The 21,565-nt window shown below is 33.7% G+C and overlaps 2 pseudogenes; one reads left to right on the top strand and one right to left on the bottom strand.

Annotated features, from left to right (window-relative positions):
• Positions 1-4,090: 4,090 nt before the first annotated feature.
• Positions 4,091-20,606, bottom strand: LOC115957161 (annotated as a pseudogene).
• Positions 14,327-15,657, top strand: LOC115955748 (annotated as a pseudogene).
• Positions 20,607-21,565: the final 959 nt, after the last annotated feature.

The raw sequence follows: 21,565 nt of genomic DNA, 5'->3' as shown, positions 1-21,565 counted from the left end.
GCCATAACTCTTCTGTAACAGCTTCACCTACCATGGGCATGTGACCAAAGTTTCAACAAACAGGGCATAGTTTGTGCACAAGCCAGACCAAGATGGGTTGCAATTGGACCAATCCCAACTCTCTTATCTAGAACACTTGGGCCTCAGTACAGTAGGAAGCAATCCAGCCTAAAATCATAAAAGGCCCACCACAAGTATAATAATAGAAAACCTAAAGCAAAGGTTGGTGTAATTTTCCCATTAAAACAAAAATCATAGCCGGTACAAAAACAATTACCATCTGAACCAATGCTACATGGTAAAATCTTCTATCTCCATTAGGTATACTCCCCTGCCTTGCATGGCCATGGTGCTGGTTGGCAATGGCAGCTCTCAAATTACCATCTTTCTGTCATTTAAATGTTGGATGCAGATTGTTAGCTTCAATTAAGCAATATTTATGTTAAACAATTTATTTCGGTCTGTATTTTTTTTTTGGTTGAGAATCAACAATTTAGTTAGGCCTACGACAATTAATTGACTTGAATTATAGTTATGGGAATTATACTATTTCAGGTTATCAAAGTTTCACAATACAAGCGGATGGCAATATCTAGAAATAAAATTGCAATAAGATAATGTGCAAATGAGAAACAAGGCAGGGGTCTATCAAGAAGGTTCATTACTTACAATTTTTTTTTAAAAGAAATGTTATGCCAATTTTCCTATATATATACCGATTTTCTTGTGTAGTTGGGTTAAAAGTGTGCAATATTCCTTTAAATAAAAATCTTAATAATGCAATCTTTATATTGCACTCTACATTTTGTATGTATCAATATAGTGTGTCATTTTTTAACAATTTGGCTAACTTTAATTCTAACTAACATGTTGATGGTCTAATTTATTTTCAATCACGGGTACATGATGTCAAAATACAATTTCCTTATTATATGATAGATATCTGTCCTCTGGATTGGTTTTCACTTCTACAGCTTCATAAAGAAGTTTGAAATAATTCACTTGTAGAGCCTCAATTTCTCGCATAAAAAATTTCTAAGTAAATGAAACTCTAGTACAGATCAATATATAAAACCATACATGATAATCTTCATGAATAAAAATTCTTGATTGAAATAGATAGATAGAGGAAACAACAAAACCAAACCCAAAGAGAGCACTTTAAAGGAATATAAAAACAGCTTATAAAGAGAACTTCTATAGTTGTACTGAAGAAAGGTACCAAATGCTTTGTCCAAACACTCAAAACTTACCATATTTCCAAAAGCTAAAATCAGGGCTGTGGTCTTTGGTTCCCTTATCCGCATAATTACAGCAACCAAATGCTGCAATGCAAGAAATTTTTTTTTTTTTTTTTTTAAATGTTGAATATTAAGAGTGAAACAAGAAACAAGCTTAACCATCTTTGTCAAAATCACCTCAAATTCAATGGAAAGGGAAAAAATTAGAGGACTAATAGCTTATCTGAGTCGTTGAATTCATATAAAATTAATCGCTTTAACCAAGCTTCTTAGAGTGAGCTGTTGCAATGCCCAATTCTTTAACAGAGCTTCAGCTAAAAAAAAAAAAAATCTTTAACAGAGCCACATGGGAGAAGGAACAAAGTAGTAATAAACTAGTTTTTTTGCCTTCTATTTGATAAATTACCAATTTTCTCAAAAATTTAAGCGGTTAAGAAATTATGAATTTAATCAATTAAATATAATTCTGACACTATTTTTTACCAAAGTTTTACAATCTAATAGTTTTTACTTCTCTTTTGTGGAGAACCCAAAAGAAAAGTGATCATAACACTACCAATTTCATTTTTCGTCTCTTGAATTTCTCAATCATAACCCTGACCCGGCAAGAAACTAAATCCAAATTTATTAAACTGCAGTGAAATAAAATTATACATTCTAAGTATTTCATTAACTTTTTTTTTTTTTTACTTCTCCTTTTGTTTGTAAACTAAAACATAATAGAATATTTCTTGTGAAAATATAATCTATATATATATATATATATATATTTATAAAACCGAAGCTTTTGGAGTTCCCACAATTTTCCACGTCATCACTATTTTCTTTTTCTTTTTATTTGCCACATCATTTTTATTTTTTTGCTCCAATTCCAATTAGAACACATCTTTATTTCTCTCTTTATGTAACACTTCTTTGCCAAAAGGCCCAAAACCCACACTTCATCATTGACTCAAATAAAGGCTGCCTCCATAAACCCTAAACCTTCAACAACCCTAAACGTTGCAGCCAGCGTCTCCCTCTGCCTCCAAGAAAACATTTATCCATATTGGGTTTTCAAGTCATGTAGCTACAGAGCTTACAGTCAAGCTACTAAGGATCCTATTGTAGCGACAAGAGAGAGTGCAAAAGAATAAACAACTAGGAAGAAAGAAGAAGTTGAGAGAGAATTGGAGGCTAGAAGATCAGCTGAAAGAAAGGTATGTGTGTACCAAAATTATATCTTTACTATTGCATAGACCTTCAATTATATGACTTTTTGAACATGAAATTCTACATGTTTACCTTCACAGCTTCACAACACTAAATTGATGTTTGTAAAAGTAGATCACTAATTTAAAGTTACCACAAGACAATATACATTTATTTAGAATTGCCAAAGACTAAGGTAGTATTAACTGTATAGATGCATAATATGGATTATGAAAACATGTAGCATGGTAAGAGGAGTCTTGGCAATAATTTAGATTGAATTTAGTAGTAGTAGCCAAAATTAGGCTACAGTTAATTTCTGAAGCATTCATTGGTTTGTTGTAGTTCACCCTTCAATATTGTACAAATAAACATTCTCTTTGTTTGTGTTTGTGACTAATCTAACGTTAGAAACTTTTAATTTGAACTATTTTTCCTTTGTTATTTTCTGCTCTATATTTATTCTTCAAACATATTTATTCCTTTGTTATATTTTGCTCCATGGGTATTTATTGTAAAATTTAGGTTAATGCACTTTTTTATTTAGTTAAAAATTTGTATTTTGTTATTGTGATTTTCATGTTTTGATACTTTTGTTGTAAGTGAATGGACAAGTGCTTGCATTGCGAGTGTCCTAGCCAACATATTCAAATAATTTTTATTTCTTTGGTTACATCTTTCATAGTTTATGAATTATTTTTGTTTTAATTATTCGAATTAAGATCTTCTTAATTGGAGGCTTGGAGTGACTAAACTTATTGGGAATTTCTATTGAGACCTTGCATTGAAGATAAGAACATTGGCCTGATCCCTTTGTGACATTCAAGGTTTGGTCTTATCAAAATGAAAATTTTTCTAAGCAAGGTATGCTTTAGTTTCCCCACCTATCAACTAAAATCCAACTGAATTTAATTAAGTCTTTTACTATCTTTGATGTTACAATGTGCTATCAATTATGGGTTTCATTGTACTTTTTTTTTTTTCTTTTTTTGCAAAATTATTAATGTACCTTCAAGCAAATTAAATATATATGATTATTATTGAATTATCCCGTGCATCGCACGGGTTAACGACTAGTTATAATTATAAATGACACAAACCAGTGGATTTTCAAATTCCAGGGTAATAAATTTGCTCTATCGAGTTCAATTTTAGGACGAATAACAGTAACATCTTGACATAAGATAAGATTGACCAATGTTTTAATAGAAGAGGCTAAGTATGTATAAAGCAATGACATGTGACATTACACATTGAATGCAAGATGACCTTGGAGTTCCCAGATGGCTTAGCTACTATGAATAAAATTAAATCATGGCTGAAGCTGCAAAAGTGTTGATGACCATTGTGTTAATGTTTTCAGAAAGCTGGTTCTGTATAATGAAACAGAAAATTCAACAACCAAGCTATGAGTTGAAGGCTTGAAGTTTCAATCCATATTAGTGGACATTTTTTCAAAATTTCAAACAGTTGCAGAACAAGGCCAAATAACTAGCAAGAAAACAGTTGAACCAAAGATTTTTGAAAAAATGTAATCAAATAGTAACACCGGTGACAAAGTTTGAACTTTGAACGATTACATCCCTTGCAATGATAGAGTGCAATGACGGATTCCAGTAACTATCATATTTCTATTGAATGGGGCTGGCTCAAATTTATTATTTTTTTCCACTAGTCCTAATGGGATTGCAGATTCTCTTGAGCCATGTCAGCTTGTCCTCGTACAGTTTTAAATCCATGGCCTGCCGTTCATCTAATGACCATTGAATCACCTGTTCAATGGCATCTTTAATATTTTTCTTAGTAGCAGGGAGAAGCTTCAGTGGCGGCGCCACGTTAGAGTCAGGGTGTTCCCAGGAACACCCTGACTTGAAATTTTTTTTTTTTATATATAATAATTAAAATTTTTTTATTTGTTTATCCTTAAAAAAAAAATGAGGAACACCCTTAAGAAAATGAGGAACACTCTCAAATTAAAAAAAAAAAGGTCCAAAAAAATTTTGAACTAAAATTTGAAAAAAAAAAAAAAAATTGTAACAGAGCAAGCCCACAAAAAAACCCAACATCAATCCTAAACATAAAGCAAACCCAATCTAAACAAAAAAACAGCCCAACAGATGGAAAACAAAAAAGCAAACCCACAGATTCTCAAAAAAAAAAAAAAAAAACAAAACAAAACAAAAACAAAAACAAAACCCAATATACACTGCAAATCACTCCATCAGAAACCTCAAATCACTAATCAGATATCACTAAAGCAAACCTAGAGACAAAAACGTCAACAGAGCAACGCAGCCAACAGACGGATCGAGCATCGCCACATCGGAGATCGATCAACCAACACAACTCGAGCTCCAGTCCAGAGCACATCGCATCAGGATTCGGGCATCGTAGATCGCTCACTGGATCGGATCGGAGATCGCCGATCGGTCACGTCGCTCGTCGCTCGGCTCGGTCACGTCGCTTACTCCGTCGCCCATCGCTCGTCGCTCGGCTCGGTCACGTCGCTTGCTCCGTCGCCCATCGCTCGTCGCTCAACTTGCTCCGATGCCCATTGCTCGTCGCTCGACTTGCTTCAGTGCTCCCTCAAGGTATTTCATAACTTCTCTCCTTTTTTTTTCTCTCTGACTCTCTCAGTCTCTCTCTCTTTGTCTGAAAAATTAAAATGAAAGGGTTTTTTTTTGCTCTGGTGCTCTCTTTATTCTTTTAAGACTTTAACAGTTAACTTTAATAATTTATCTTATTCTTTTGAATAACTGTGATTGGCTCAACTTATCTTTAACTTTATATATATTTTGACTCTGTTCTTGACTTTTACTTTTGGCTTTATCCGTTGGTATTGGTGTGTGTTGGTGTTGGTGAGGCTTGGTGAGATATAATTAATTGTTTTATTGTGATTTGTAATTGTGAAATTTTCTGATTGGCAGCTGGTTCTTGTGATGGGGTTTGTCTCATTGTCTATTGAGTGGGGTGGGGGTGGATGGGCACATCACAAGGGACCGGGTGAGGAATTTGAATTGAGGGAAGTAAGTGCACATGGTGCAACTAATAAACAATAATTTAATTAATCAATAATTAATTAAGGAAAGTAACTAATAAACAATAATTAATAATTTAATTAATCAATATATTATAAAAGATAAACAAATTAAATTATGTTAGGCTGAATAATAATTAATAATTTTATAATTAATGAAACAACAATATAATAAATTATAGTTTATAAAAGACAAACAAATTAATGAAACAACTAAACAATAATAATTAATAATTTTATTAATATTTCAAATCAACTTATAGTTTATTGTTTATTCTTTTGTTAGAATTATGGACAAAATTTGATAAAAAAAAACTACATACCCAAGATTCATCTATTTGATGATGGCTTTGGCCTTTGGATCTTTCAACTAAAAAAAAAAAAATTTAGGAACACCTCGGGAAAAATTCCTGGAGTCGCCACTGAGAAGCTTGGCATCAACATTATCGTCATTGATAGCATTCTTAATGTCGTAGGCATAGTTCTCCAAATCTAACTTAGACTTAACCTTCTTCATGTGATCATCATCTTCAACCTTGAATCTCTTTGCGTCCTGGACCATCCTCTCAACCTCTTCATTGGACAATCTCCACTTATCATTGGTAATAGTGATACTCTTTTTCACACCAGTGGCCTTCACTGTTGCAGAAACATTCAGGATACCATCGACGTCAAGATCAAAACAAACTAAAATACTCCTGGGCGCTGGAGGAATGCCAGAAACCAAAAAAATTCCCAACAAATTGTTATCAGTAGATCTTGCTCTCTCACCCTCATAAACTAAAATACTCATTTTAAGTTGGTTGTCGATTATGGTGTGGTATACACTCTCCTTCTTGGTAGGAATGGTGGTATTCCTTGGAATCAAAACAGACATCACCTGTCCATTAGTCTCTATACCGAGGGACAGGGGTGACATCTAAGAGTGCGATGTCTTGAATTTTATCATTACCCATTCCTGTCAAGATAGCAGCTTGAACAGCGGCTCCATAAGCAACAGCCTCATCTGGATTGATGCTCTTGTAGAGCTCCTTCCCATCAAAAAAGTCCTGCAACAATTGTTGCACCTTGGGAATTCTGGACGAACCACCTGTAAGAACAACATCATGGACGGAACTCTTGTCCATCTTAGCATCAACCAAACACGTCTCCGCAGGCTCAATACACTTCCTAAACAAATCCATGTTGAGTTTTGCAAATTTCGCACGGGTAATAGTTGAAAAGAAATCAATACCATTATATAAACAGTCAACTTCAATGGTAGTCTCAATTGTAGAAGAAAGAATCCTCTTCGCTTTCTCACAAGCAGTTCTCAACCTCCTAAGAGCTCTGGAGTCTCCACTAATGTCCACCTTGTGTTGACTCTTAAATATTTGAACAAAGTGCTTCACCATTCTGTTGTCGAAGTCCTCACCTCTAAGGTGAGTGTCTCCAGAAATAGCCTTCACTTCAAATAAACCCACCTCAATGGTAAGTAGTGAGACATCTGCAATGCCACCACCCACATCAAAGATCAACACATTTCTCTTGCCAATGCTATCTTCCATCTTGTCAAGACCATAAGCAATGGCTGCAGCAGATGGTTCATTAATTATGCGCAGAACATTGAGGCCTGCAATGCGTCCAGCATCCCTTGTGGCCTTACGCTGAGTGTCATTGAAGTAAGCAGGGACAGTAACAACCGCACTCTTCACAGTTTTACCCAGGTAAGCTTCGGCTATCTCACGCATCTTTATTAGGAGCCATAGATGAGATTTCTTCAGCAGCAAAGTGCTTCTCTTCACCCCTATAGTTGACCACGATCACACGCTTATCACTACTACCCTTAATGACCTTGAAGGGCCAATGTTTCATATCGCTCTGAATCAAGGGATCACTGAATGTCCTGCCAATCAACCGATTTGCATATATGGTTCTGGTTTTTTTTTTCTTTTTTTCTTTTTTGGGGTATATCCTTGTGCGTAAATTTTTGCTACGTTAAAATAGGGAAATATGTGTATTTGAAAGATATTTCATTATTTCCCTTTAAAATAGGTGTAAAATCTTTCTTTGAAATTTGAGCCTTACAAGGCAATTCATTGGTTAACGGATGCAAGTTGAGAAGTGGAAGAGGAAGGTTGTTGGGGGCTGGAAAAATTTTTTTTTTTTCCTGCTGTTGTGGTTTGTGGTTGTGGCTAGTGGGGTGACGGGGGAGGTGATTATTGTTGTTGTGTTGGTTTTTGTGGTGGCTATTTATCATTATTTTAATGAGTTATTTATATTATTTTAAATAAGTTACTAAAAAGATAGGGTCTTTAATATTAAATGTATTGTAAAGTGTGTTGTTAAAATAGATAAATTTGATTTTAAATTGCTAAAAGCTATTATTGTTATAGCTTCCTCACCGTGAATGCTCTAAACATGCCATTCAAAGTGCAAAGCCACACGGATGCTATTTGGTTTATTTTCATTTATTAGGATTATACTCGTGTCAGAAAAATTTCATATCAAATGTATTTGCATCAATTCCCATTTATTTTATTCTTTTTAGTTGCTTTCAACTGAGTCGACAAGGGAAAAAAAGGGTGAAAGTTGAAGTTTTTACTACGAAGATCTTGGTTGAGCAAAGTATGGAAATGTCAAGCGGGGGAATTAAAATTGACTTCCCAAGGAGCTCGCCTAACACCTTAGTTGAGTGAGACTTCCAGTAATTTTTCATATCAGTATTTTTCTAAATATAAAAATATTTATCTAACCATTGATTTGTACTATTTAAATTAACGAAAAATAAAACATGATATAGTAGAATGAAGGTAGAGGCTCTTGTAACTTTAGAAAGAATTCTTTGTATTCTCATATATATACCTTCACCCTCTCCCATTGATGAGAGGAGAATAACCAATTAAAACAATGAGTGAAACCATGAGTGTCTTGGATTGCTGAAAATACGTAAGACTTACGGAAATCTTCAAAAGGTCTTGAAGTGTTCGTGAGATCGAACTTACAATTGGCAACTTGACACTCGACTAGAGACTATAAAGAGAAACAAATGGTACAGTCTATCGCTAGTAAGAGTTGAAGGTTCAAGTATATATACATTGCATAACTAGAGGTTTTGTAAGTCAGTATATGTAGTGCAACTATCTTTGTAGTGGATTTTGTTTACTGGACTATATCACAAAGAGTTTTTATCTCTTTCGTGTTACTTTGCGAAATCACATCATGTATCTATGTGTGTGCGTAGTGATTTAATATTTCGTTGTGCTATCCATTATGATTGAGATTTGAATTAACTTGTTTAAACACTCAATTAACTTGAAAAATCGATAGTAAGTCATTTTAGGGACGGGTTTTAAACCTAACCAACATCATTGAAGCTTCAAGAGAGTGGATTGCTTCAAGTCTGGATGATTCTCCATTAGATATACACGAAGAAATGTCAACTAAATTATACATTTGTGGTACAATTAGAGGGTTTTGAATTTTCTGAATAATAAGTAAAAGAATTAATTCATAGCTGGAACAAAAACAATTACCATCTCTATTTTTTTTGGATAAACAGTTACCATCGAAATCATATCAGGAACAAAAACAAAAACAAAAACAATTACTATCTTTTTTTTCTGGATAAAAAGTTACCATCTCTCAACTGGTGCTACATGATCAAAATTTCAATCTCCATCAGATATACTACCCTGACTTGCATGGCCATGGTGCTGGTTGGCAATGGCAGCTCTTAAATTACCATCTTTCTGTCATTTAAATGTTGAAATTTTGGTTGATCGATAACTTTGCCATAACCTTCTTCATGTGATCATCATCTTCAACCTTGTAACTCTTTGCCTCCTGCGCCATTCTCTCAACCTCTTCATTGGACAGTCTCCACTTATCATTGGTAATATCAATCTTCCCTTTCACACCAGTGGTCTTCTCTGTCACAGAAACATTCAAGATATCATCGATATCAAGATCAAGACAAACTATTAACTTTCCAACACCCCTGGATGCTGGAGGAATGCCAGAAACCACAAATTGTCCCAACATGCAAGTTGTTATCATATGCAAGTAATTAAAATATCAAGAAGAATACAAATCTAACCATTATTTCATTCCCCTTTTCCCATGCAGTAGTATAGTAGTAGTAAAAAACATTTAAATTTACATTGTTAGTACAATGTAAACCTATAATGAATATAAATCTTTTTAGAAGAAATTCCCAACCCAAACAAACACATACAGAAACCCTTTCATACATTTCAAGAAATTGGCCTTTCAAGCTATTAAAAAAATAAGTAACTACTTAACCTTTTTAATACAGAAGTAAATTATTAATTCACATAATATTTCTAAATTATATTCTAATTTCATCAAAATCAATCCTCAAACTAATTTTTTTTTTAAAACCATAAACAAAGGTTATGTGTGTTGGGAACATAATTTTTTTTTTTTTTTTAATGGAACCCACGAAAAACTGAGTTTTGTCAATTTTGTCAACTTGGAGAGTTGGATGCTGCAGACAAAAATAAATAGGAAAAAAAAAAACCAAATAAAAAGTATGGAGATTTAGATTACCAAAGATGGAGTTGGTAGAGTTTCTGGGGACTTGATTATTGGCAGCATCACCAATCAATCACTCATTGCCAGTGAAGGCAACATAGGAAGGGGTTTTTGACAGTCCCACGCATGGATACAGCGTCCCCAGATCGATACCGACTTTCGGGCTTTCTCCTTTGCCAGCCATGAATACAGAAGACTCTTTCTCGACAGTCACTGAAAGCGATTCAGCTTTCAAACAAAGAGAGAGAGAGAGATGTACAGCATAGTCGAATAATCTTATGTATGTAGGGTTTCAGTTTTTTTTTGGGGGTATCCTTATGAGTACATTTTTGCTAAGTTAAAATAGGGAAATATCTGTATTTGAAAGATATTTCATTATTTCCCTTTAAAATAGGAGGAAAATCATTCTTTGAAATTTGAGCCGTGCAACTGCAAGGCAATTCGAATTCGACCATGTAAGCTTACTATAAAAATAAAATTAAAAAATACATATTAATATTTGAAAAATTAAAAATAATAATAATAATAATAATAATGATGATGATGATGAGCGAACCAGTATCTGTCTGTGAGTTTACCAAATCTAGCTCTATCAGTTTTGGTGGCTTCTTCCTTCTTTAATTAAATAATTTGGTGGCTTCATTATCACTTTAAATTTCTATAAGTTATACGTTCTGTTTTTTCTTTTTTTCTTTTTTCTTGAGAAATAGTTAGGAAAAATGGGCTTTTACCCTTATTTTTTAAAATATCTAGCACAATATTTCTTTTTTGAAACTATTAAACACTGTGTCCCTATTTTGAAACTCAATTTTTAAAAAATTGAGTTTCTCATAGAACTCGATTTTATGATTATCAAATTCTAGGTAAGTTTTTGTAGTGCTGGAGGAGCACCCGTGGCTTTTTCCAATTTAAAAAATCTAGCTGGAATTCGATTTTACTGAAATCGAGTTCCAAGAAAAAAGTTACCTAAAACTCGATAATCATAAAATCGAGTTACATTGAAACTCGATTTTTAGAAAATTGAGTCATACATTGAAAATCAATTTTTAGAAAATCGAGTTTCAAAACAAAGACACGATACTTAATAGTTTCAAAACAGAGACAATTCGCTGGATTTTAAAAAAAATAAGAGCAAAAGCCCATTTTTTCCCGAAACAGTTGTGTGTTCTAGGTCTATTCATACTAAGGTAATCATCACATTATTAAAATCCTTTTTATGTTTCAAAGTATTCTAGATCCTAAATCTTTGATTAAAACCCAAGCTATGAAGTTTTAAGGGGAAAATAGGCATTTGCCCCTAATTTACAAATTATGCAGCAAAATGCCTCTATTTTTGAAACTCGATTTTAATAAAATTGAGTTACCAGTGGAACTCGACATTAGTAATGTTTGCTACTTAAATTTTTTTTTTTTTAAATTTAAGTGGAACTCAACATTGCTGATGTCAAGTTTCACTTAAAAATATACATAAAACTCGATTTTGGGGATATCGAGTTTTACACAAAACTCAATTTTGTTAAAATCAAGTTTAAAAAACAAGGGCATTTGCTAAATTAGTTTCAAAATATGGGCATTTTGCTACATAGTTTGTAAATTATGGGCAAATGCCCATTTTCCCCAGTTTTGGGAGCCTTAAACATGTTATTCTTACTGCAAAAGCTACGTGGATGCTATTAGGTTTATTTCCATTTATTAGGATTCTATTAGTGTTAGCAAAATTTCATATCAAAAGTTTCAAACGTGTATTTGCATCAATTTCCATTTATCTTATTCTTGTGAGTTGCATTCAATTGAGTCAAAGGGAAAAGAAAAGATGAAAGTTGAAGTTGTTGTGAAGATCTTGGTTGAGCAAAGTATGAAAATGTCAAGCGAGGGAATTAAAATTGACTTGCTTCCTAGTAATTTTTCATATTAGTATTTTTCCAAATATGAAAATAGTCATTTAACCATTGATTTGTAACCATTTATATTAACGAAAAATAAATCCTAATCATGGTAAAACGAAGGTAGAGGCTCTTGTAAATTTAGAGTGAATTCTTTGTATTCTCACATACCTTCACCCTCTCTCTCCCGTTGATGAGAGGTAAATAACCAAAACAATGAGTGAAACCTTGAGTGTCTTGGATTGCTGAAAATACAGAGACTTGTTGAAATCTTCAAGAGGAGATTATCAATAGAAACAAATGGTAAAATCTATTGCTAGCAGGAATTGAAGGTTCAAGTGCATATACATTGCATAACTGGAGGTTTGTACATAAGTCGTTATGCAGTGCAACTATCTTTGTAGTGGATTTAATTTATTTATTGAGATATGTCCTCGAGAGTTTTTTTTTTTTGTCTCTGGCGTGTTATACTCTGCAAAATCACATCATGTCTCTATATGTGTGTATGGTATTTTTTTTTAATTTTCTATTGTGTTATCCATTGTGATTGAGATTTGAATTAACTTGTTTAAACACGAAATTAAGTTAACTTAGAAAAATCAGTAGAAAGTTGTTGAAGGGGTCTAAACCTAGCCAATACCATTGAAGTTTCAAGAGATTAGATTTGTTCAGGTTTTGATGATTCTCCTTTAGATACACAAAGAGGTGTTAGCTAAGATATAAGGCTCTTGGCCTTAACTAGGTACTCAGTTTGTATAATTTAGGTGTTAAGTTTTTTTTATTTCTTATTTTTTATTTATAAATTATAAGCAAGTTATTAGGGAGTTATATGTTTTTTTTTAGAGTGAGGGAGTTATACATTGATACTAATTAAATGCATCGATATTAAATTATATAGTAGTCTTAGGGTATTAGATGTTGATATTAATGTTAGGTTTAATAGATTAAGTGTGTTAGCAACTCATGCAAAAAAAAAAAAAAAAAAAAAAAAAAAATTTGAGTTTTATTAAGTCCAAAGTGTTTTTTTTCAAGTCCAAGATGAAGATCTAAGTTCAGTTTAAAGAAAGGCAAGCCTTTGGAATTTCGACGGCTCTTCAATTGATCAAAGAAGTGTCGAAACTATTGGATAGACTGAAAATTAATCTAGATCAAACGAAAATTGTGAATTTTGTCAATCAAGCCCATTACATCATCAATTTAAGTCCTATTATGTGTTCTATTTGCTGGACCATATAAGAACGTATTAGGGATAACCAAAACAACAATGTCAACTTTAAACCATTATATTTCACTTATTTCAAATTCAAATTAGGTAGAATTTGTATATGCTTTAAGATTCAAAACTCCACTTTCCATTAAAACATCACTTACTCAAATATCATTTATGGTACAAAAAATATGAGCAACATATGATCAACCTCTTATCTTTTGAGCATATCAAAACTTTGTAATATTTGAACAACTTTTGACTTGAATCCAGCTCTTTTTTACAACTTTTCTTGCTCCACCCTATACTCAATAAATATAAACATGCTACGTGTCCACCTATTTAATTAAATCATAAAACTATGTATCTTGTTTTAATTACCTATAATATAATTTTAAAAAATAAAACCTACACATCCACACCATCACCACCACCATCCTCAAGAAATTTTAAAGATTAAAGAATATTATTTCCCCTTTAAATTTGAGGTTGTTTTCATTTTTACAATGCATTTCAAAATTTTTCATTTTGGCCCATTATTTTGTTAACTATGTTTCAATATTGGTTTCATTGTTCATTTATGTTGATAACCTGATTAACTATTTCATAATATAAATTCTACTTGATTAAAAATGTTAAAATTAAAATAACCTTAATTAACACTAAAAGTGTACTTCAGGTTTAATAAATAAACAATAATACTTATTAGAATAAACATGAAAATAGTAATATTAGTATTTTAAACTAAGTTTATAATATATTACATAACCAAAGTACAACATAAAAAGGTCTAACCTTTGTAGTTGTAGACTATGGTTATAAATAGCAGATACTAGACACATACAACCAATGTGGAATAAACATTCTTTTTTTTTTTTATAACTCCACTTAGTTTCAAATACTAATATTACTATTTTCGTAGGTGTTCTAATAAATATTATTGTTTACTCAAAAAAATTAATAAATATATATATATATATATATTGTACTTCATTCAAAAAAAAAAAAAAAACTATATATTGTACTTGAAAAGGCCCAAAGAGGTTGGTTGTACAAGTTATCCACTCGCAAAAGCCCAAAATGATAAAATTCCGGACAGCCAACCCATCTTTGACTATAGGCCCAACATACCGTATGATTCCAAAAACCATAGGATTCGTTCCTTCACTTTCTTTCTTTTTATTTTATTTTTTATTTTTTATTTTTTTCTCTTGGAACCTGATTTGGGAAATTGGATTAGGATTTAAGGGTTTCTTCGTTGATTTTCGATTCTGCCATTGAAGGCAAAGAAATCAAATCCATCGTAGTGCAACACAACTACAAATCTCAATGGGGAAAAACGAGTTCCTAACGCCAAAAGCGATCGCGAATCAGATCATAGCGAAGGGGCTCCAGAAGCTCTGATGGTACTGCCAGATGTGCCAAAAGCAATGTCGCAACGAGAACGGTTTCAAGTGCCATTGTATGAGCGAGAGCCACCAGCGTCAGATGGAGGTCTTCAGCCAAAACCCGACCTAAATCGTCGAAGGATACTCCGAAGAATTCGAACGCACTTTCTTGGACCACATGAAGCGTAGCCACCGATTCAGTCGCATCGCTACCACCGTCGTTTACAACGAGTACATCAACAATCGCCACCACATCAACAATCGCCACCACGTCCACATGAACTCGACCGAGTGGGCCATGCTCACTGAGTTCGTCAAGTATCTCAGTCGAACCGACAAGTGTAAGGTCGAGGAAACCCCTAAAGGTTGGTTCATTACGTATATAGATAGAGATTCGGAGACTTTGTTCAAAGTGAGATTGAAAAATAAGCAAATCAAGGCCGATTTGGCCAAGGAAGAGAAGCAAGAGAAAGAGATTCAGAAACAAATCGAGAAAGCCGCTGAGTTATTTACCGAGCCTCCAAAGCCTCTCAAGGCTGAACCTATTAGGGAATTGAAACCCGAAGCTGGTGTTAAGATTGGTTTGAAGCTCGCCTCGTCGAATTTGAAGCCGAAAGAGAGGGGAGAGTGTTCGAAATTGGTGTTTGATGAAATGGAAACCGATAACAAAACCAATGTGGCGAAGTTGAATAATAGTAATAAGTCCGTTTTGGGGGAGATGATGAGGGAGGAGGAGATGAAGAAGGAGAGGATTAATAGGAAGGACTATTGGTTGTGTGAGGGAATTGTTGTTAAGGTTATGAGCAAAGCTTTGGCCGAGAAGGGTTACTAAAAGCAAAAAGGGGTTGTGAAGAAAGTGATTGATAAGTAAGTATGTTGGGGAAATTGAGATGCTTGAGAGTAAGCATGTGTTGAGAGTTGATCAGTTGGAGCTCGAGACTGTGATTCCGCAACTTGGGGGACTCGTGAAGATTGTGAATGGGGCGTATTGTGGCACGATTGCCAAGTTGTTGGGGGTTGATACGGAGAAGTTTTGCACCAAGGTGCAGATAGAGAAGGGTGCTTATGTTGGTAGAGTGCTTAAAGCTGTTGAGTGTGAGGATATTTGTAAACTTGCCCAGTGAGTTTGATTAGAAAAATGATAATGGATTATATATTGGTTATGTTTAATTGTTTGTCAAAATTTCATTCCGTTAAGAAACTTTAATCTGTTGAATGAATGTATGATGTTTCTTGTGTTCTTAAATATGTATGTTTCTCTTGGATTAATGACTTGGATACTGTTTGTGAAGGAAATAATGGAGAACCCTGTTTTAGAATTCATTTAGTTTCCTTAATTAGATATCTAATAGAATATCTAGTCTTATAGAATTATTTTTAAAGAAAACTAATTAACAAGGGAATTTAGTATATTAAAAGTGGCAGTTTTACGAGTAAGTAAATGTCCAATCTTGTTACTCCATATTTTGTAGATGGAAAATTTTCATGTGAACTGAATTATGTTTAGAGTTTCTCAGGGTTTGTCTGTGTGTGTGTGCGCATTTTTTTGGGGGGGGGGGGGGGCGCGTAGGGGTTGGGTGGGGGAGTTGTAAGTTACAGTTACAGATTAAAATGGCACCACAAAAAGGGCACAAGGTGACTGTTTGGACAACTTGAGGAACAAGGTTGAGAGTAGGAAGGACCAAATGGAAGAAGACTATTGCATTTGGATGTAGCTTTTTGCTAAAAGTTGGTTAAAGTATAGTTTTACCTAGGAAAATTGAAGCTTAAAAATCTGTACATAAGCAAATAATTTAAAAAGTTAAAAGAAAAAGTTGTTGCCTAACAAACACTTAAGAGCAGCTTCCTAGGTGCGTCTTTGCAAATTTTGTCTGGATCAGTGATCACCATTATATTTCCCTACTTTTACATAAATATATATAAACATAGATATATTTATATATATATATATATATGTATGAATGTATGTATATCAGTATGTGCAAATGCTAGGGGTGTCCCTTAGCGATAATCTACATTTGAACTTTTGTCTCTCTTTTTTCTTGCTGCAGCCTAAACTTTGGGAGATATGAAATAGTGCTGTATATAGTCTGCCCCATGATAGCCCTAGAATGTCAACATTGATGCTAGATATCTTATTGTTATGGACTTGGTGGTACAGGTGTTCCCTTTAGCATGATGATATACATTTACTTTACCTATTACTTGGTATAGCTGTTTACAGATTGTGGCAACCCAGTACATTGCCTTTTTCTCTTCTTTTTTTTTGGGCATTACACTCTTTATCATGTGCCAATGAGCTTTAACTCAAATGACATCTCCTACCATCATAACAACAAGGTGTAAGGTGAAGTTGTAAAATCAAGATCTACTTGGTGTGTGTGTCAATGTGAGTTACCCAAAAAAAAAAAAAAAAATCTCTACGGTGGAGTACCACTTGTGATCACGGTAAATGTCTCAGCTTATAAGGAAACGAACCATATGTGATATCCAAGAAGGTTTGATTTTTAAATTTGTGTGGCTATTGCAGGTGGAGACCTGTTATAATTCTACTATTTCTCTCATAAATGTGCATCTGCTAAGTCCAATCCATTTGGACATTTAAATTTCATGAATATTGTTCAAATTCACTGTTTTTGTGGAAAAAGGAAGTCATTTTCATAACTTTCTTATGTTTTTGCTGCTTCTACTAATTTAAATATGTATGTGATTGGTCGTGCCACTTAGAGCATTGCAACAAGTAATGAGTGTGTATAACTTGAAACATATCCTATAATTGGAATTTAAAAACTTTTTATCATTACCCGTCCATTATAACATATGATGGAAATGTATGTCTTTTTCTTTGATTATATTATGAAATGAGGGTTAGCGTTTAGTTTAATTTTTTTTATAAATTTAAGATCTTGCAATTACTGGCTTGATTATGCTATTTAGGTCTGTCATAGGTTTGCTACCACTAGAATGTCTGCTTTTGTTTTATTTGTTCTGCAAGACCATCATGTGTTTGACATGTATTTTCCATTTGGTAGGCTCTTAGATTTGTCTGCTTTTCTCTTTTGGTATGCCATTTTTAGATAGGTAATTGGAGATATGGCTCTTCATAGGGTGAGTAACATGAAACAATCCATGTAGCCAACCCCAATTAGTTGGGATTAAGGCTTAGTTAAGCTGGTGTTGAGAGACCGTTTATAATTGTAAGATTTTTTATATGTAATAGTTATTTTTCTTCACTAATGCTATTTTGTTGGAGCTTTATGCATTGCAGCAGACCTAATGCACAGTTCTTGGCAGTTTACTTGGTCTTCTCATGTGATCTATTAAGAATTTAAGAATGTTGGAAGGATATAATAAGTACTTTTCTATTTCCAATTCATCTGTGTCATTGCAAATTTATTTAACAGGATATTAGTTACACATCAATCCTGAACAATTCATAGATTCTCTTTCCAAGGGAAGGATTGAAGAACAAATAGTATCCAGTACATGGCAACAAAAGAAAATTGAGAGGGAGGGGAACATGCATTCCTTGCATCCATCACTACAGTATGGCTTTTGATAATTCTTCAGCTTTAGCTCGTGCTCTCTACGACTAATGTGAGTTTTCTTTGTAATTTTCATTCTAAGAACTTCTCTTGGCATTGTTAGTAAAGAACTAAGTCAACTGACTACAAGAAAGAAAAATATTTGATTTTGAAAAATTGAGCTTATAATTTCATCTTTCATTTCTAGCTTGAATGGTTGTATATCAACAGGGAACAAGAAGCGTTGCTATCATAACTCTGGAACTATTTTAAGCATGTGCAGTCTTGCATGTGATAGCTCTGGAAGAAATGAGAAGTACTAGTAATGACATTCCTTGGGTTCAATCATAATCAGTACGTAAATATATATGTGCAGCTTTGATAACAAACAACAGATGTATGTAATTTGACCAGAGAAACCAAATATTTGCAAAAGATAAAAAAGAAGCTTCTAGTTAGATATGAGCCCACAAGATAGCACTTGACATGATTTGAAGCTTACGGTACTGTCTAATTAGAAGTCTGTTTTGCAACAGCCTTTTCTTTTAATTTTTTTTATCTAATTTGTTTATGAATAGCTTTTTAAAACATCACTTTTTCTAAATTCAACCATATTTTAATCAAATTTCAATTAAACGTTATATCCAAATTAACATAGTAGGGTTTGGTAGCCATGTTTTCTTATGGCTAAATTGGTGAAACCATAATAGTGTATTGTATCTTTAGATATGGTCACAGAGTAATTTATGATGCTGTTTGTAGTTTAAATGCCAAACTATCTAGTGTTTTAAGGGCAAGGACTGGTTGTGGAAACTTACTGAATATGAAGATCTTATATCTATACAAAGTAAGTTGGGAACTTGTAAAGATAGGGGAGACTGATAGATAGGCCTGTTTTGTTACCATTCAAACCAGGTAAGTAGTCATGCTCTGAAACCAGAAGCCATATTCAAAAGAAAAAAAATCCAGAGGCAAGCTGGTTTGGCTTACTAACTGCATTCCTAAGCATGCTTTCATAGGTTGGCTAGCGATTTAAAATAGATTTTCCATAAAACAAAGGCTGCTGTAGTGGGGACTACAGGTTGAAGATCAGTATGTTATGTACAGAAATCGACTTGAAAAAAGGGAGCATTTTTTTTCCAGTTTTCTCTCTTATAGAATATTTTGGCAGCCAATGAACTGATGTAGCATTAAGCCCTAAGTTTAGTTGGGATGATAATTATGGCTTAAGGAGAATCTGAGTTATAAGGTAAAAGCTTAAAGGCTATAGTTTGCAATTGTTTTGTGGGCTGCTTTATCACATGTGGTGGCACATAAATGCTGTAATACAGAATGGCAGGCTTGAGACTAATCAGGTTGATTAGATGGGAAGTTTAAAGAGCAAGGTGGAAACCAAATGAGGTTTTTGCACCAGAAATAGAGTTTTGTATCATATTCTGTGTTAAAGTCTCCATGAATTGTAGTTTGGTGGAATTTGAGCTTTTTATTGTCTCTGTGCGTGTGTATATGCTATTCATTGAACATGTTTATGTGTTGAAATAAAATCTGCTCAATCATCTAAAAAATAAAGGTACATTAAAAAGGGGGGAATTCCATTATTCAAATGGAAAATGTGATGTTACCTGCAATGGCGACTCCATGAATTTTTTTCAATGTGTTCTTTAAGAAGCATAAATTACACAATCTAATAAAATGAGAAATTAATATATTGACGACAACAACAATTAAAAAACACAGAAATATGTAAAGTTTACAACACCCTATGTGCATTATCCATGACTCAACCCACTGTCTAACATAATTTAATTTGTTTGTTTTTTATAAAATATTGGTCAGTTATTTTTATGCCTCTACTGCTTCTACCTATCCACTTCCCCAATTCAAATATCTGACCCGACGGCCCCATCCACCCCCACTCAACAGACAAGAGCCAACCAACATTACACAAAATATTAAAGATATAAAACATTCACAACACACAAAACAACAAACTCACAAACCGATAAAGTCAAAATGTCAAATGAAGGCAATTAGACATAATGTAAAGCTATTCAATTCCAAAGAGAGAATCTCATTTTTCAGTTCAAAGAAAATAGAGAGAGAGCTCCGCTCTCACTCTCAGAGCACAGCAAAGATGTAAGATGAGATAGAGAAAAAGAGAGAAAAATGAAATACCTTGAGGGTCGGGGCCACGGCAGCACGTTGAGGACTCGAGGCCAAGCCAAGGCAATCTCTGATCCGATCTAGCCGTTGCCGATGTCGATGTGCTTTGGGAGCAGGGGCGAGGCGGGGTCTGTTGCTGTTGCTCGAGGCCAATGCAATCTCTTTCTCTTCTCTTTGATCCAATCTCGCCATCGTCGATGGCCCGATATGCTCTGTTACTGTTGCTGTTCCTGTTGCTGAGTTTGAGGCAGAGGCGCCGATGTGCTTGATGTCGTTGATGAGGTTCTTTTTCCTTTTGGTTAGGATTCAATTTTGCTTTACCATTTGATCAATCGGCGTACGCATATTGGGTGTATTGGGTTGGGTATTTAGTTAATAAAAATTTAATTATTTTGATTTAAAAATCTGTATGGGGTTATTTTTGTTGATTTAAAAATCTGTCTGGGTCTATTTTTAGGAGTGATCCTGGGCTTCTTTTTCCCTATGGTCTATTGGGCATTTGGGTTTGCTATGTTACAATTTTTTTTTTTTTTTTTTTCAGATTTTAGTTCAAAAATTTTTTTTTGGCCTTTTCTTTTTGCTTGAAAGTAGAACAAATTATGGTGCAAAATTTAATTTTACTGACATAAAAAATAAAAAAAAATAAAGCTAAAGGTGTTCCCAAATTTTTTTTGAAAAGTAAACAAATAAAAAACTTTAAATTATTATATATAATTTTTTTTTTTTTCAAGTCAAGGTGGTAGACCACCCTAGTCTTAACATGGCGTCGCTCCTAGTTACCTAATTCTCTAGTTTGTACCGTGTAGATGAGAAGTAGTTAGCAATGAAGTTCTTGCTATGGGACTACTAGCAATGATGCCAAGTTGTTGTTTACTTGTACTCAACAATCTAGCTGGGGTTAGCATTTATCTTTTGCATTGCAACTTCCTACAAAAAGGTATGGTTGTTATTGTTATACCTAGTAACCTAGGGCTAATCAGTAGTGTTTTAGCGTACCAATTTTTTCAAAAGCTTAAATAGTTAGAAAATGATAAATTTAATCATCACATGATTATTATTCTAAGTTTCTAACGTTATCTTGGATGGAAAAATAAAGCTCACTTCATGAAGTAAAGAGAAGTGAGCCTTAACCCAATTCATGAAGCAAGAGAGACATGAGACATGAGCCCCATTTGTGGGGTAGGAGAATTGGAGAAATCAGAAATCCACATCATGAAGTGAAGTCTTGGGTCATGAGTCCATATGGGAAAATTAATTTCATGGGTTGCAAGGTTTGGTAATGTAGTTAAGCTAAATGAGAGGAGATTCCTCAAAAAAAAAAAAAATAAATAAATAAATAAAATTGTTGGAGGAGAAATTATGCCCGATAGAGCAATAATTTTCACCATAAGAGGC

The sequence above is a fragment of the Quercus lobata genome, chromosome 8 (assembly GCF_001633185.2).
Source record: "Quercus lobata isolate SW786 chromosome 8, ValleyOak3.0 Primary Assembly, whole genome shotgun sequence".
NCBI classification, from domain to species: domain Eukaryota; kingdom Viridiplantae; phylum Streptophyta; class Magnoliopsida; order Fagales; family Fagaceae; genus Quercus; species Quercus lobata.
This window is presented reverse-complemented; position numbering and strand designations above follow the sequence as displayed.